Source organism: Propithecus coquereli, unplaced genomic scaffold (genome assembly GCF_000956105.1).
Source record: "Propithecus coquereli isolate 6110/MARCELLA unplaced genomic scaffold, Pcoq_1.0 Scaffold7, whole genome shotgun sequence".
Taxonomy (NCBI): Eukaryota; Metazoa; Chordata; class Mammalia; order Primates; family Indriidae; genus Propithecus; species Propithecus coquereli.
In genome coordinates this window covers 18,878,350-18,892,909 of record NW_012153062.1, presented here as the reverse complement: position 1 = coordinate 18,892,909, position 14,560 = coordinate 18,878,350, and positions in this window count along the sequence as shown.

Below are 14,560 nucleotides of genomic sequence, written 5' to 3'. Positions count from 1 at the left end.
AAAGAGAGAAAAGTCAGACTATTGACCATATATTACTCAATGTTTTCTGTTCCATTTGTCCCTTCATTTAGGATAAGAACTTCATTGCAGCATGCATCCAGATTTGCCAAGACTGGTTAGTTTCTCAAGCCCAGTGAACCTAGTTATTCTCAAATAACATGAGACTGAACATGAGTTAGATCACTCATTTTCTAAGGTGTACAGGAAATACCCTTTAAGATCTAGTTTCCTCTCCTCTGGTTCCAGCTCTATGCCCCAGAAGACTGTATACCATGAAGTATATTACCCAGGCTCCTGGTTCTCTGTTTCTAGTTAGGATCAACCGGTGAAAGACAGTCAAGAGGTGGGAGAGTGGAAAGAGAGAGAACTTTCTGGGTAAGCATTTCCCCTCTGCCTTCATGCTTCATCAAGATGCTGGTTGTGATGCATTCCTAGGGGCACCACTCCTACTGTGAAAATTCTTCCTTCATGGCCCTAATCTTCCCTGAGTACTGAAATCATCCATCCCTACACTTGCCCCTACAGACCCCAGGATGCTAACACTTTGCTAGTTGTCTCAGGCAAGTACCTGGGAAGTGAATTCTGAGGGAGATATTTCTGTGGAGGAAATTTGTAGTGACGTGTGCTCAGGAAAGACACCTGCTGAGATGGAAGGAAATAAGATTGTGCAGAGAGCAACGTTGCCCTCTTATGCAGCTGCAATATTGGCCTCCGCTCAGTTTGAATCGCAGTCAGCAGTCTGGGCCTTGCATTCCCAGAGGACCTGCCAATGGATGTGAGCTGCCCAAAAGGGGCATACTTTGGACAAGGTAGCTATCTCTGACTGAGGACATTTTGTGGGTCCTCAGATCAATGCTGTCCATAGCTGGAGGAAGAAGTAGATTATCCTGGGCAGAACACCGCAGCATGAACTAAAGTGGTTCCTCTCAGCCTCTCCAGCTTTTGTTGGTCTTTTAACCTTGCCCAAACGTCTGTAATTAATCCTTTCATTACATTCACTTTGGTCAAACCTTTTGAGGAAACATCCATTTTAGTTCAGGTCACTGACTATTAGGTAAAGTATTGGAAGAGAAATAAAGTAGCTAACATTTGTTACTTACCCGTAACATACTATAACGTAATACAGTGTATTATTTACAAGAAGTTAAAGTTTCTTTAAAAGCTTCTTAGGTAATATTTTATATTTCTACTTTTGAGTCCTGGTTCTATCACTTTCTTACCACTTACTTACTTTGGGAGTTTGGTAGGTTATTATAAATATCTGGGTTTTTGGTTTCTATCTGTATAAAATGTAGACAATGATAATACCTATTTCATAGGATTGCTATGAGAACTACATATAATAATCAAGTGATTATACTAGATACCTGGAATATAGAAAGCACCAACAGAGATAACTTTCACTATTACCTACAATTTTCATTCAATCTCCTAAAGCTCTTTCCATTAGATCTTTTGGCAGTTACCATCCTGGATTTAGTACTGTACTTAATTGCTATTAAGTTAAAAATTGTGGAAGTCATTCAACAATCTATTTTGCTGCACTGTTTTAATGTAGTTTATTTATGCCTCCATTCTTTTTAATTTACATAAATGTTTAATTTTACTCAGAGTTCATTAACTGGTAAACATTTTTTGGAAATATATAATTATTTATAGGACATTTTAAATACTTTGTTTCTATGCTATTGATATTATACAGAAGCTGCTAAACATTTAAATGTATCCATGTGGGCTTAAAATCGTGGGAATGTTTTAATTGCTTGTTGTATCATGATGGTTGATGTTGTTACTGCTATTTTTACCTGATTCATTTGTATCTTGCCTTAATATGCTGTTGCTGTAGTTTTTTTCTAATAATTAAAGCCATTTCTCTAATACTTTATCCCACTAAAAGTGAACAGGGTAGCTCACTGCAACTAATGTCTGTTCAAGATTCATAATTAACAAATTTGATTTGACATTTTCTATGTATGCATTTGAAGTAACTTACCGAAAGTAAAGTCCCTTGCCTTTACCCATGTTTTCGTCTTTTGGGAAAATTTTCTTACTTAGTTTAGCAAATGTGAAAATCCTGTTTACCTGAAGCTAAAATCTGAACCAGAGAAGGGATATACTTTTTTATTTAAAAAAAAAAATTCAAATGAATCTATTCCTGCTTGCAATTAAGTGGATTTAAGCTTCGCAAAGGTTGAAAATTGTTTTTGATGATGCTATTTATGCTTTTATTATTGGAGGCATTCTGATTATTCCATCTTTAGTACTCGTTTAAAAATGTAAATTGGGGGTTGATACTTTACTATATTAGTTTTACTGTTGGCAAATGGAAAAAAAAATTTCAATCATGATTTTTCTTTGGCTAACTATCAAATTTTACAAAGAGAAGAAGAGATGTTTTTCATGGACATGCCAAATAGCTCTCATCAAGCTTAATGGTGATGAAGAACATTGTGTTAGCCACTGGAAAGATATTATAAGGACATTAGTGTGAGAATGTATTTTAGGCCTATTATAAAAAACTTCATGCAAAAGAATTATACATAACATGTAAAACCAACTTAAAGACTCTGCAGTAGGTCATAAAGCATTCAAAAATGGTGTCAAATACACATGTAGATTAAAGACCATAGATGATCAGGTTAACAAAACAGTAGATAAAACTTTGGGTAAGAAAATTAAGCAGTAATTTTATATGTGGCTTTTTGTAAATACAGAGGATACAGATTTTATTTTCATCATATATATCTTATGAATTATTTATTATTCTAATAAAATAACATAATTTTACAATTAAAAAATCAGAGACAATTTCATAGGATTAAGATGTTACTCTTTAGATTGCATTTGGTTTTCATGAGCATTCTGATTTTGATTTGAATATTAGCTAGCCAACTAGGGCTTGACAAATACCAAAATATATTTAGTTCATCATGGAATGTGGAGTTGATCCAAATTTTGGCTTCTGTGTTGTAGGCATACATATGAACAGAACTTTTAACTTAAAGACTAATAAGTATGGCAAAATGAAAAAATGAAAAAAAAATGCTGTTGATCTACACCTGTTGGGGGGACACACACACACACACACATACACAATTTTAATCTAAGTGAAAGAATAGCTGGGAGTCTCCATGTTATCCTGTTTCAGATAATGTAAGTTTCAGATAGCTGCCTGAAAAGTATCCCATAGTGTGCCTAGAATTGTATGGCAATATCACTGCTGGGGATCCAAGTTTATATGAAATTGTGCCTCATTTTTCTAATAATGCTTTTTCACTCAATGTATTTGATTCATTTGGAAAACATAATTTTATTTATTTTTGATCAATTTCTCTAGCCTTCTCTGATATATAACTCATTTTTGTTTTCTATTTCTTAAGATTTAGGATATAAAATGACAACTTAAAAGCTTAGCTTATTTTTTAGTAATCCAGTAGCATTTGTTCAAATAAGAAAACTAGCATAGATTAATAATAGGTATGTATTTGAAAAGAGGAAGTCATAAAAACATGACTGTATTTTGTATGATTTCAGTATTCTGAAGCACTTTAATGTTGACAAAAAGAATAATAGATTTAGCAAGGGTTGTCTCTCAGAACTCAGGCTGGGTGGAAATCTTGACCTCATACCATTGATCTAGGATATTGGGTGGCAATTGGGAAGTTAAGAATGTGGTGAATTATTTAAATATTCAAATTCATTCTGCAAAACAAATGCTAGGAGAATGAGAATTAGAACATTTCATTTAATTAATATTTACTACATAGCTACAGGGTGCTTAGCATGATATTACGTGCTATCTGTACCATAAATGCCCTTCTGAAGACAAAACATATAACTATGTTTCAAATGCATAGGAGCCTGGATTTATAGTTTCTTTTATAAGGCATTTCTTATGAAATCTTTTAAGATCTCCAGAGAGGTTTACAACAGCATTACTGGTAAATTTACCATAAAATCATAGCCAGATTGATCTTTAGAGTTCAAATTAATTCATCTGCTCCAGAAACATTTGCCTTGATTTGTCTAGTTCTACAGCTGGCCAAAGTATCTCCTCCATTTCTGAATACTCACTGAATGAAAGGCAGTTGAAGCCAAGGAAAGGTTCTGTTTCAGAGGCTGCAACCATAGAACAGTGGTTGGAAGACTAAAACTTCACAAGTCAAATTTGCTCCACTGCTTGTTGTTGTAAATGAAGTTTTATTGGAATACAGCCACGCTCATTTACTGTAATTTTATGTTGCCTATGTGCTTTTACGCTATAATGGCAGTGGTACGTAGTTGCAATATGACACATAGAGCCCTCAGAGCCAAAAATAGTTTGGTGTAGCCCTTTATAGAAAAAGTTTTGTGGCCCATGTTATAGAGAGTTAACTCTTTCATTTTGAGGGATGAAAATTTTCATCAACTGACACTGAGAAAAAAGAGACACAAAGACATTTTAATGTTTAATCCAAGTTTGCTGATTCTGGAAGAGCCACAATATTTCTAGGAAACCAAAAATATTAGCAGAGCATAGAAAATTCTGAAGGACAAATTTGTTTCAGAAAATATGTGGTGTCTATTCACATGGCAAGTATTATTTTTTAAGGTATTTTAAGTTCAACGGCCTGTGTAAATGTGGAGGCTTTAAAATCTTTTGTTGTTTTCATCGTGTTTTTTTGTTGTTATTAACCTATTAAACCCATTTATACTACCTATTTTGACTTCCAAGTATACTTTTTTTTTCACTAAATGAATAGTAGCACATGGTATCTTCACTGGTTGATTTTTCTTTTGATTCACAAATTCTTTCTACTTCTCGTACTATATATAAAATGTAAAAGCATGAGAGTCTATGGCTCTGCATCGTTTAATAAAATAGATACAGTTTTTGGCCATAAATCTCCTTGTCATCTCAAAGAGGACGACAGCAGGCACCTTAGGGCAAACATAACCCAGAAAGAGTATAAAACGTTATGTGTGATATGGCAGAGGATGGTTGTGCCTACTCCCTCCTAAACATCTGCTACAATGAGAATGACCATTAATCTTTTGTGTTTGCTCTCCCCTACTTATCCTCTACCCTTTAGGGAAGTGGTAATATTTGAGGACTCAAATTTCTGAGTTTTTACAGAGAAGCAAATTGCTTTGTGCTGATCATACAGGCAGGTGGCTCATCTATATTTATCGAGTGCATACTTTACACAAAATATAATTCTAGAAGCTCCCAAGTACTTAAATCTTGAATTATAGCTCCTGCCCTGGAGGAGATTACAGTCTAAGTGGTATCTTAGAAAGAAGAAAAAAAAAGTTTGACAACTTTGATTTTGTAAAAGTTGTAAAATTGGTTTGCAGACATTCATGGTTTATTACATCAGAAATCAATAATTTATCAGACATTAGATTTAGGAAAAAAAAAACAAAGCAAAACAAAATTGTTTACAAGAAAGAGCCTATATCATTATGAAGACCTTTTATTTCCTGTCATTGCTAACCAGGAAGTCCATAAATTGATGATGGCAACAATAGAAGTTTTAAGCTCTTATGAAAATCACAGTTAAACTTTCATAAAGAGTGATGATAGAAATGGCACATTCATGCTTTGCAGCTCTGGTCCAGAAAAATGCTTGAATTGTCTCTAATGCTACTGTGCTATATTAAGTGTAATTGAAGCATAGAAGGCAGAGATGTTTGAAAGAGTCTTTTAAAATAATCTATAGTTCCTCCTAGGCTTTTCTAAATTGAAAACAACGTGGTTACCACTTCATATTTGCCACTGAGTATTAAGGTCTTGTCTCTCAGAAAATGAGATAGCAGTTTGATGCCCATAAATCAAGAAGCATCTTTTTAAAACAAATTATGGTGTCTTGGTGAGGAAGCTTAAAGGTACAATGTACTGCATCTGAAATTACAGAACTGGTTGTGGCTCACACATTTTCTTGGCATTCCAAGAAATGCCAAGTTTTTATGTGGCTAATTTGATCACTGACAGTGCATTTGTTAGATCCCTTGGAAGAGATCTCTGCTTGGCTATTTCCCCTGTGATCCACCCCTCCCTCCGACACACACTCTCAATATTGGTTTCCCTTCACCTTTCCGGGTAGTCATTTAGGGCAGCAATCTCCAACCTTTTTGGCACCAGGGACCAGTTTCATAGAAGACAATTTTTCCCCGGAGGGTGGGGAGGTGGTGTGGGGAGCTCAGGCAGTGATGCGGGGCTGGTTCCTAACAAGCTGCAGACTGGTACTGGCCAGGGGGTTAGGGACCGCAGATTTAGGGCACAAATTATTTCTGCCTGTGTGATCCTAAGAGGCCACATATGGTCTATGGAAAGCAATGACCATTTAAGTAGTCTATGATGAGTGAAAACGTCAGTTTTTTTCCAAACGTAGCTCTTTATTTTTTCTCTTGTCTCACTATTGAATTTTAGGTTTTTTAAAGACATGAGCCAGGTGCCATGCCATGGATCCCCCAACTTCGGGGAACATACATGATGCTTGTCACGTGGTTCCTCTGAGACCTCTTCATGGCTTCCAATAAAGTACTTCCCACTTCCCCTGGTGATGAGGAAATGAAGGAGCTCAGAGAATACTTTCTATAAATAAATTAAAAAAGAAGAAGTTAGCTTCTATTACAGCCTGGCGCCTTAGTCAAAACCGTGTTTTAACATTCGGTTTCACATGCATGTTATGATTGTTCAGTACAATCAGAGGATATGATTCTTCAAATTACACTTAAGAGTCAGCATCACAGGCTTGTGACCTGTGCAGCCAAACGGGGCCCCAGGCTCTGATGGGTTCCGTGCTTAGCTTAATGCTCTGCTATTTCCCTCTTGAAATTCCTAATAACTTTATCTTTGAGTTCATGTTTTATAAGTGAGGCCCGAAGGGACAAGAGACTTGTGCAGTCTGCATATCCACTGTTCCTTGTGCCCCATTGATTTACAGCATTGGTGATGCCCTGTAGACCTAGGATGCTGGTGAATTCAATGAGAGTTCAGAGGGACTTAGTGGCAGTCAAGGTAAGGCTGTTACCTATATAACTGAGTAAGCAGTGACACTGATGGCCCTGAGAGGCCACAGTTGCCATTCAAACTACAACTTGCTTCAAATGCTGAAAGAAAATAATGTTGTTCTAAGAAACAAAAATGACCAAGAAACCCTATCATAGCCTTTCTTGCTTGTGCTACTTTGTCTATTAGCCAACCACCTGCACTGAAAATTATGAGACAGAAAGACAGGGAATAGTAGGACAACCCAAAGTTATTCTTCCCTTCATCCTTTCCTTACTCAGTACACAGCAGGTAGAGAATGTTGGCAGGATGTACACATACCTGGAAGTGAAATAAAAACAGTTGAAATAGTTTTGTGCAGCATTTCTGTTGTTCCATTAAGAAATACATGTTTATGCATAAACTATGAAATAGGAATTATATAATTTTGCTGATTCTTATGCAAGTCAAATGGTTTTATAGTTGCATTTAAAACTGGCATTGTGTCATGTAACGCTGAATGGTACAATTCATGCTAATAATTTAAAATTTCAAGTTCTTTTAGAATGACATTAAATAGCAAATAAAAAACATTATGACAAGTTGAGAGAAAGAATGTAGAAGTAAAAGGTTTATATTTCTGAACTATTAACAGTAATGGTTTATAGGCTTTTAAAGAGGGCTCTACATTTTCATTTAGCATTAGGTCTCCCAAATTACATAGCTGGCCCTCTTAAGCAATTATGCAAAAAATTAAGATAAACAAAAATAAAGTAGGAAAAAGATCATATGGATTCCCAAAGATGATCACCGTTGAGTTTTTCATATATAATCTCTTGGGATTTTTCTTTACACACATATAGTTCCTCTTCTTCCCTTACTTCTCTCTCTCCATCTTTTAACAGAATTATCTATTTTAAAACTAAAATTATTCTTTGCGCCAAAAATGTTCTCTCAATATCTGATGGTTTGTTCCCTTAATTCTTCCAGGTATTCATCCAAGTGCCACCTTCAGAAAGGCCTTTCCAGAGCACATTATTTTATCAGTATACCCTCATGATATTTATCCATCCTTAACAACCATTTGACATGCTATCTAACTTTGCTTAATTATTAGTTTATTTTTTGTCACATGGAGCTCCATGCAAATTACATGATGACAGGATTATCATCATTTGGTTCACTGCTATAATTAATTATTGGTTCTAGAGCAGTGTAATTAATAAAAGTTTAATGAGCAAATGAATTAATACAGTGTTTTATTGTAACTTGCATTTTTTAAATAGACAATGTATTATGAACACTTTTGAGAGTCAATATTATTTTACAATATTCTGATAAAAAGGCAAACTTTACACAAATCTATATATAGTATATTAGCGATATATCAAATAGCTGGTATAATATGTATTATACAGTTTATTATAGACATTATATAAATGATGTAATTTAATGAACATTGTATTGTTATTTATTATAGTAATTCAACAAAAATTATTGCAAGAAGCTATGCTTGTTCTTGTTTTTGTATGCAATAGTGAACACTTAAAATATTTCAATTTTTATGAAAAAGAAGGCTATTTTTTTAAAAAACAATTGACAGATGATTTCCTGAAATCACTATTGCTGGGTTAAACACATTTTAAGGATTTGCATATACATATTTTATTCTTGTCTTCTAGATAAGTATAATATACATTTTCACAAAAAATTCATTAATATACCTATTTTTTCCTGGTCTCTTCATATCATACCTAATATATTGGATACTCCAATTACCTTGATTTGATTAATTCACATTGTATGCCTGTATCAAAACATCACATGTTCCCTATAAAGATATACAATTATTCTCTGTAAAGTAATTTAAAGAGGTATAATTATTATGTACCCATAATAATTAAAAATTTAAAAAGTAAAAAAAAATCCTAATGTATTATCAGGTATTAAATATTCATTGCTAATTTGATAGGGGAAAATCATTTTCTTCATTTTCTTTTGATTTGCATTCATTCAATTACCAGTGGTTGACAAACTTTTATAAGTATGTTATTTATCTTTTTTTTAATTGCCTTTTCATATCCTTTGCCCATTAAAAAAATTAAGGTATTTAAATTTTTCTTATGAACTTCTAAGAGCTCTTAAGAGCTCTTAACAACAATCTTTGTCAGTTTTATAGGACATAATACAAATTTTGAATTTGTCTTTTGGTTTTAAATGTTTACTAAAGTATATTTTGGGGAATTTTCAAAAATACTTTATATTCAAATTTCTATTTTTTAAAATTAATTAAACTTTTCTGCATTTATTTCATGGTTTAAAAGCTGTTCTCCAGGCCAATATATTATAATTCACAAATATTTTGTCTAATTCTTTTGTAATTTATTTGCTTTTTATTTTTAGGCTTTTAATTCACTTAGATTTCCATCTGATGTTTGGTCAAAAATGGGCATCTATTTTTTTCCCAGTAATATTAGTTCAGTATCTTCATTTTAGTTAATGATAGTGCTTGTTATGGAGCAAGCACTGTGTAAGAGCCCTAGATAGATTATTTTACTTAGTCCTTACACCACCTCTCTTTACAGATAGATATAATAAAGTATAGAAGGGCCAAGTCTCAAAGTATGTTTCCAGACTAACAACATCAGCATCACCTGGGAAGTGCAAATTTTTGAGCCAAATCCCAGACCTACTGAATCAGAAACTATAAGGTGGGACGCAGCAATCTGCGTTTTAAATAGCCCTCCAGGTGACTCTGATGTATGCTCAAGTTTAGAGAACCACTGGGTTAGGTTATTGGCCAAGGGTTGTGCAGTTAATAACAGATGGAGCAGCAATTTGAATTCTTGCAGTCTAAATGCACACATTCTTTCAAGTAATAGGCAACTCTTTTACTTATTAACATGGAAATTTCCTTTCACCTGGAGTGAATCATTGATCCTTCCTCAGTGCTCTCATAGCTGAATTTTGCTTTTATAATGGTGGTAGGTATTTTTAGATTTTTATATAATTTATTGATTTCTTTATGTAAATGCAAACTCAATAGCAGTAGCATGGTGGAGAATATAGTATATAGTATTAAATACTTGCCTTGGAAATTTCTAGTATTTTTTTCTTTGTAAGCAAATTGCAAGATCCTCCAGTCAAGAACATTGTTTCACTTCCATTAGTTGCCTACAAAACCTGTCAGATTTTAAAACAAAGTTCATGCTCTCACAATATTTAGACTTGTCAGTTTTGCAAATCAGAAAGTGATTTATTATTCTAAGATTAGTTGCAGCTCATTACAGAACCAAATAAATAATTAAATAAGAAAACTAAAATTGCCAAAGCAAGAGTAGCTCAAGTTGATTTGTCTTTTGAGATAAATCTGATATTTCAGTCACTTATCTTTTATTGGGTACTTATTATGTACCAGGTATTGAGGGTAACTGAACTTACTGAAATAAATGCATTTATACATACTTTAATAAATGTTTGACTGTAATTTTTTCAATATACTGATGCATATAAAATGCATATATATATTTTTGATTATTAATTAAATATTTTATAGATATGCAATTTAGGAAAGTTACATAATATTTAGAAAATAGAAATTATAGGAATTTTAGAATATTTAATTCCCAACTTTTTTGCATGCACATAGTCTTAACTATAATTATACTATTTTGGATATCATATTATAAACTAAAATTTACTCAAATTATATGTAATTTCTTTAATAATTATTTTTTAGTACTCACAAAACATTTCTTTGAATAGGTGTACTATAATTGACTTAAACATATGCTATATATTTGTGGATATCTGAATTATTTCAATTTTTCTAATTGACATACTATTATGTAAATTATTTTTTACTAATCGAGTATTTCTATCATAAAAAGCTTTATATTTAAGTAATTTTTCAATATATTATTGTGGAGATATCCTCAAAATAAAAACTATAGTAAACACATTTTGGCAGATACAAACTGACATCTGAATTGAAATTAATATACCACTTCATTTGGTTAACCAGTGCACAAACTTATAACATTATACCAGGACATTCTATTATGAATATATAACCCAGTTTCTATGTTGGACTAGAGATTAGGAGATTCTCTACATATATTTGAAGACAATTCTTAAGAAAAAAAATGCAATCATTAAAAAATCAAAAGCAAAAGAAATTGAATCTCTTTTTTTCTTTTTTTGAAACGAGGGGGGCTCACTATATTGCCCACCCTAGATTAAAGTGGTATCATCATAGCTCACTGCAACCTCAAACTCCTGGACTCAAAGGATCCTCCTGCTTCAGCCTCTGGAGTAGCTGGGACTACAGGTGCATGCCTCCACGCCTGGCTAATTTTTGTTTTTTGTAGAGACGGGTCTCATTTTTGCTCAGGCTGGTCTTGAACTCCTGGCCTCAAGCCATCCTCCTGCCTCAGCCTCCCAAAGTGCTAGGACTACAGGTGTAAGCCACTGAGCCTGGTCATTGAACAACTGTAGCTGTTATAAAATCTAATTTTAACATCAAATTTTAGAACTTCAATTATTTTGAAATGTAGTAACAAGTCATTGTCATGGAAGAAGGAACTTTTTTGGTGTGTAATAGCAGCTAAAATGGCAATCTTAATAGTTGTTAATGTACATATGTGTCTTATTTGTGCTTTTGATGGCAATGTGTAAATACTTCTAACAATTCCTTTACTTTCTTCAATCCCCAAAATGATGTCCCTCTGAAGAAACATATATATAAAAGCATGTGTAGATATATACATATATGTATGTATGTATATATTTATGTATATAAAATCATAATAAAAGTGCCTTTGAATATTATATCCAGACACTCAAACTTTTACAATTGCAACCAACTCTGGATCTCTGAATTTGTTTTCCATAGAAAAATTAGAAAGTAAACTTCATATTGGAATTCAAAGGAATAATTTTTATCTTGCTTATGTATTCATATTTGTTTTAAAACATATATTAAAATATTAGATGTCAAAATATGATTTTCAAACACTGTAAAACATAATTCTCATACAAATATAGGGTAAATATATGCTAAATGTATTTAAATCATTAATGAAAGACCAAGAAGAATGGTAAAGTTGGTTTAAGGAGCGCTTGAATAGTACAGTCCCTCAGGAAAGGCATCCTGAAATAATTTGGCTATGTTAGAGACAAAAGTGATCAATGTACTAGACGCTAGTAAAAATATAACATTTAAGGATCTTTTTTCTATCAGATAGAAATAATTTCTTAAGGGATCAAAATCTATAAATTAACATGCAACTTCTTAGACTTTAGGCACTAACAGTAAATTGCAAATCAGAAGAAAACATACCAACCTAAAATAAAACTGCATATTGTTTAGTTTTTAAATTTTTATTTTATTGTGATAAGAACACTTAATGTGATATCTACCCTTTTAACAAATTTTTAAGTGTAAAATGAGGTCCTGTTGACTGTAAATATAATGTTGTATAGCAGATCTCTAGAGCTTATTCATCTTTCTTCGCTAAAACTTTATATCCTTTGATGAGTAATTCCCAATTCTACCTCCTTAGCCCCTGTTTACTTCATATTTTACAACACTTTAAAGATGTCAAAAACATTCTCAGCTTGAGGGAAATAACAAAGTAGGCCATGTTACACGAGAAACTGAGGTGGTAGGATCACTTGGGCCCAGGTGTTCAAGCCCAGTCTGGGTGACATGGGGAGATCCATCTAAAAAAAAAAAAAAAATGTGTTAAATAAAAAAATACATATAGGCCATGAATTTGGCCCATGTATCAGACTTTGCCAACCTTTGTTCTTGAGAATTAAAATCTAGTTAGACAATGCCCAGTGTGATATTCAAAGAACACTTAGCCATCCTATTGCCTTGTCTCTGTAATGTGAATAATTTTTCTTAACAATCATTAATTGTTATTATAAAGAATATTCAAATATTTTCACAGAAAAAGGTTACTCTCATTTTTTTGTTGTTGTTGTTAGCCTAAATAATTTATCTAGGCACAGCAAAAATGTTAGCCATACAAACCTCTCTATGTGTCAGGTTTCAGTCTGAAATGTCAGTTATGGGCACTCATGGCCAAAGAATGACCAGACATGCCAAAGTAAGGCAAGCACGAAAATGAGGTTATTGAGGAGAGAAAGATAGAATTATAGAGCAAGACCAAGTTACAGGCTCATAGAGTGTGATACATACGCCACAGATGACACCAGATCCATTGTCGCAGCAAAGGGAGAGCAAAAGGAAGAGCACAAAAAGGGGGTTGGTTATGGTCTGCATCTTGTTTTATGGTGCTGGGATAGGGACCTCCCTGTGGCTCAGACGTCGCCAGTTTGATTGGAACCAGTTTGATTGGACAGTTGGGAGTTGCATGACCTGTCTTACTATGCATGCAGGTGGTTCTAGGTCAATTTCCGGACTCTATGCTGCTTGGCCTGTGGGCTAGAGAGTCCTCTGCATTCTTTTGCAGCTGGTGTGCTAGGTTCTGATTGGCAGATTTGTAGGGTATTCCCTCCTCCCCCGAGTATGGCAACAACTTGGGAGAGGATTAGGGTGGGGCAGGACCAAGATTGGGGCCTGGGGCCCACCCTTGTCCTTCTTCCCAGGTCAGGCAGTTGCACCAAGGCAACAGCACCCACTTTGGTCCCTAGGAGACCTAGAATCCCTCACTATCTACCTAATGCATGCTGTAAAGTTAGCAAAATCTAGATAGATACAACCTTGAGAGCAGAGAGTCACTTTTCATTTGGAAATTTTATAAAGAACCTAGGATTGCATTTTTAATATTTTCTATTATTCCAGAGATTTCTTTCTAATCACTCCTATAGGCTCTTTATTTTGGAGTCTCAGGAAACAATTTCAAAAAAATTCATCTCATAGATTTCATTTGCAGTATATAAAAAAGGTTAAATTCCTCTCACCTCAAGGTCCCCTAAAGTCGTGGTTTCCAGCCTGCCAAGAAGTGAAATTCTGCATTATCTGTAAGGCCTGGAACTGTAAACCATAGAACAGGTACCAGACCTGTTTTCTAGGAAGGCTTTGTAGAAATTAAATCCATATATAAAGTAAAATATTTTTCTTAATTGTAGGGTTATAATATGCGAACAAATAAAGTATGAAACTGCAGTAAATGACTTTGGATATACATTTTGTGCCATTGTATTCTGATAAAAAGAATGATAAATTCTTATTGATCTTACAAAAATAACCACATTGCCATTGAAAATAAAGGGACCTAATAAAAGTATTGTTTGTGAATTCCAAGGGGTTAGGGAAAAATACATTATTTAAAAATATTTTATTTCAGTTTTCAAAAGCATAGTCTATTAAATCCAGGGTTAGAAATGGATCCAGAAGAAAAGCTTCCTCACCTATTCATCAAAATAGAACAGTAAACATGGTAGCAACAATATCATCATGCTTTCAATAAAAAGCTCCACAATTAGATTTTTTTCATTGGTTCATTCATTTCTTAATTATTTCTTGTTCTACTGGATCTTGGGTCAACAGGCTGCTTTCATAAGTGGTCTGTTTCTCAAATAAAGAAAGAAGAGAAAATCATGGCTCAGTTCCTA